Source organism: Coenobita brevimanus, chromosome 61 (genome assembly GCF_032717465.1).
Source record: "Coenobita brevimanus isolate Jiangsu-jjx chromosome 61, ASM3271746v2, whole genome shotgun sequence".
NCBI classification, from domain to species: Eukaryota; Metazoa; Arthropoda; class Malacostraca; order Decapoda; family Coenobitidae; genus Coenobita; species Coenobita brevimanus.
Window position 1 is genome coordinate 6687082 of NC_137014.1, and position 4650 is coordinate 6691731.

Here is a 4650-nt window from a genome sequence, read left to right on the forward strand (position 1 = left end):
AGTAGTAAATGAAAATATAGAAGGGATGTTAGACAAGTAAACCAGGAGAGAAAGAAGGAAGAGAGGAGGAAGAAAAATCGGCAGAGAGAGAAAGAGAGAGAGAGAGAGAGAGATGGTGGAGCGAGGACGAAGCGTGACGGAAAGGGGAAATAAGCCAATTGGAAATCAAGCACGTTCGCTGACAGCCTGATCTGCGTTGCGCCCTACCGAACTGAGGTAAAGAAATGGGAATGGTAAGCATAGGAACTGGTGGGACGAGTAGCAGTGTTAGTGGAGAGGGAGGTTAGGACAGGAAAGCATACCCTCTAAAATTAGGTTTTGTAGGTTGGTGGTGTGTGTGTAGTGAAAGTATATTTCAGATTACCCTCACACAATGAATATGCTGGCCTGGGAGGAGGGGTGTCGTTGGATCCAAAGAAATGAATGGGATGCGCTGGAATTGTGATGACGGGTGTGGATGGGCCATAAGAGTATACCTTGGAAATCTTGTGGTATATATTTGATGCCTCGAGTGCAGCAAATGTTATATTAATTTTGTCTGTACCAAAAACTAGAACAAAGAATGGTCAGGTGGCTCATATATATATTCCTGGTGTCTTGGGAAGCAGGCAACATGTTTGTTGTTGGGCGACTGTAGGAGACAGGCATAAATTTTTCCACAAAAATCTCGGATATGAATGGGAATTGGAATCAGCTCAAACAGAGAGACTGATCAGGGAAATAGAATGTGACTAAAACTAGGAAATAGGCGACCACACTCACGATGTGGAACGTGTCCGAGCTCTTCCGGTGAGAATTTGGCACATACTAGTAATATTTCACACCTTAATCCTGTTACAGATCGCTCCAAATGGCGATCGTACCCACAGAGGTCTCCCCAAATGGTGAGGGATACTTTTTTACAGCCCAAGCTGAACATTTCTTAACACACTTAAGTGAATTTCGGCTGAAGTAAGCTGTCCTTGCTCTCGCTCGGACAACGATGAAAGGGATCAGAGTGAAAAAACAGTGAGTAAGAATAGTAAAGGATAGCAATGAAATGAAAGGAGGTGAGGCACAAGTTGAACAGGCTAATTGAAAAGGAAAGAGAGGGAAAAGCCTGAGAATATGAAGGTGGGAGAAAGGAAGAGAAGGGTAAAAATCGAAGCAGCAAAGGCCGAGGAAGAGGATGACATGTGATCAGCAAAGAGAGGAACGAGGCGTAGGAGAGTGATTTAAAAAGGACGGAAGTAGTGACGCAACCTGGCGGCAACACGACAGGAGGGACATGAACCGGAAAACAAAAAGCCAGATAACAAAAGACCAGTTCCACCTCTCTTATTTTTGATGATGGTCGAGTGGATAGAAACGTTGGCTGCCTGTTCGAAAGGACGCAAGTTGCATCCCGGGTTCGGGCAGGGTACAGTCTGAATATTTAAATTTGATTAGAACAGGCTTTACTGATAATCCACAATAACCAACGATATCAGACTGAACGTAGATACTCGATGTAGGGATGACTCTGACACGTCCATAAGCCTTAACAAAATAATATTATCCATCGTAACGCCCAGGCACAGGTCATTTATTTACCTATTTTTTTTTTTCAGCAACTAACCTTAATCTTCATGCTTTTCTATACCCAAACATCTAACACGCAAAACCACAATCGACAAAAATCTTAATTTCCCCATATTCTTCTTCTTCTCTCTGAGTCCTCTAGATCTAAAATAGCAAAATCTGTTACTTTTATTCCACAGCGGGGTTTCATATTCCAGTGATTCGTGGGCAGCGTAGATAATACCGGAAAAAAAAAGTGAAGGATGATGGGTAAGGAACAAGTCAACTTTTGCAGTTTTCATCCGAATTAAGCCAAACTTGGTGGCACAGTAGAGAGTGAGCAAAGGATGAAGTGGTTCAGTTTTAAGAACAATCGGGAAGGTCACACGGCAATGTCAAACATTCAACTTTTTAACTAAAAAAAAAAAAAATAATAAATTCAAGTTAAACTTAATGGAACGATGTAGTGTCTGCCAATGATTAAATTATTCAGTTTTGAGAGAAATAGGTCAGGGGTCAAGGTATCACAGCAATTTCAAAGTAAACACTTTTGATCCAATCTGGACCAAATTTAGTGGAATGGTTATTGATCGCGCAAGGATGAAGTATTTTAAATTTAACAATTAGTCGAAGGTCAAAAGTGATTTGAGGCTTCGTAGCACTTCTTCCTTAGCGAATTAAATTGCACTTTATACGTTAACATTCTCCTGCTTATTATTGATATCGTTTCGATATCGACATTCTTTCCATCAATGACATACAAGATGATGCTGAGCTGTAAGGAGCAAAATAAATCGTTTAGGAGGAGATGCTACGAAACCTCCTGTGTGATCTAAAATTCGACAAATAGACCGATCGCAAGTCATGGGTGTTGTGCTCTGTCAGTGTTTTTTGTTGTTGTCCTCAGATACTTTTTTAAAGTTCAAGGGGAACTTTTAAAACGAATGCACTTATCACAGCCTTTATTAATCCCTTCACCGCTATGACGCTCTTGAGCACATTGCAAAAATCTTCGGAGTTTTCTTACACACAGGATTTCTTAAAATCAGTAGAGGAGATATAGAATTTTTTTTTCTTGTATATATAAAGTAGGGATGGCAACTCACACAAAAAAATCGGAAGAAGGTAGAGGTATTAAAACATGTAATCCTATCTCTATTTTTTTCTCATTTACTCCAGTGCGTGTTATTACAGTGTAGCCTAAGTGAACCTAACCAGTGTCATAATAGTCGTAGAACAATTCATCAGCCGTGCAGTGCAAAAAAGGAATCCCATTAAAAGAAAAAAACAGATGTAGGGATATGATTACAGATCCTTTTAATTTCTTGACCTTGTTCTGCTGGGGTTGGTCGCATTGCCATCCCCACATCTTCATACATCTTATGAATTACTTTTTAAAAATTATTTTATAACAAGCGCCTTTGTCGATCGCGAGACCTGTGGAGGGAGCGGAAGTAAAAGCAGTGGAAGGATTAAGCAGAGGAATAGGTGCAATGGCCTGAATTTTTGGTAGGCGGTGGGGCTGGAGTGGGAAAACATACCCTATAAAACTGTTTTTGTAGGATTAATGGTTTGATTGCAATTAAAGTTATTTCAAAATATTGTCCAAGTATTATATGAGCACACACACACACACACACACACACACACACACACACACACACACACACACACACACATGGAGACAAAATAAAAAATTATGAGATAAGCTGGAACTTTGGTAGGAATAGGAAGGGTCGTCACAATATACTCTGTGAAAATGTTTACTGTAAGCCTAATTTTACTGAATGTTTCTTTCAACGTTTTCTCTAAGAATGAGATAAGATCGACTTGTTCTCTTACATCCTGCTCTAGCCATGCAAGAAAACAAAAAGAATAATAATACCAATACACAAGTCCTGAACGAGACAGCTTTAACATGTATTTAGTATGGACGGTGGGCATTAAGCGCTCCAGTGAGAAGTAAAAGAGTATGGCATATGGGAGGCATGTTAGACACTAGGGAGGGGATTATCAGGTCTATGCCAAAAGTGGGACACATACAAACTAATGCCGGAAAGTACAAGAGATGTACACAAACAACGAGTGAATACTGTTATAGGTCGAAGTTTAACGTTTCCTTTTACCTTGACCTTCAATTGGATGTCCTCGAAATCAGATCCCCTCATCGTTGGCTTACCTTCAAAATCTCCTCCAAGTTTGGTCTAAATCGAAAAAAAAAAAAATTGACTTTGCCATGTGACCTTCATCTTTGACGTACTGTTATAAAATAATGAGTCAACCTCTTGACTGACCCACAGTCCTTTCATCTTTTCAACCACTTCAGATCGAATCGGTTTGAGTTATATTTACACATAGGCACACATGGATCCAACTCTGACCTTGCCGTGTGACCTCGATCTTTGACACTATAGCTCACAAAATCGATTCCAAGTGATCATGCCTTATCCTTAACCATTCCTCCATTCTTGGTCTAAATAGAATGAAATCAATTCAAGCTGTCATTGTCCAGTGATCTTCACTTTTTATCTATTGTTACTAAAACCAGTATGTCAGCCTCTTATTTGGCCCTTAACCCTTTCTTCAAATTTGGTTAATAACGGATCAAACCAGTTTGATAAATATACTACTTCACTACAACTCTGTCCTTTATTTCTTACATACAAGTGTCTTTACCCCCTGGGGGTAGGGGGGTTTCAAGAATACTCCCCCAGTATCCCTGTTTGTCGTACGAGGCGACTAAAAGGGTTGGTGGTGGGTTAGTGCCCCACCCCGTAAAAAGAACTAACTAAAAAAGCAAATAAAGCGCCTCGGACCCGGACGGACCATACGTTGACGACTAAGGAACGGACAAAGGACATTCTGAGGGTAGGAACGTGGAATGTGAGAGGAGTGAATGATGAAGTGAAAGAGAGAGAGATTGTTCAGGTGCTTGAGGATGCAAAAGTGGATATATGTGGACTGACTGAAACTAAATGGAAAGGTGAAAGGATGAGAGAATGGGAATACGGTGTAGGTATATGTGCAGGAGTCAGTGAGAATGAGAGGGCAAGAGAGGGAGTATGTCTGATGATAAGCAAGAAGTGGAAGGAGAATATAAGAGAGTATGGA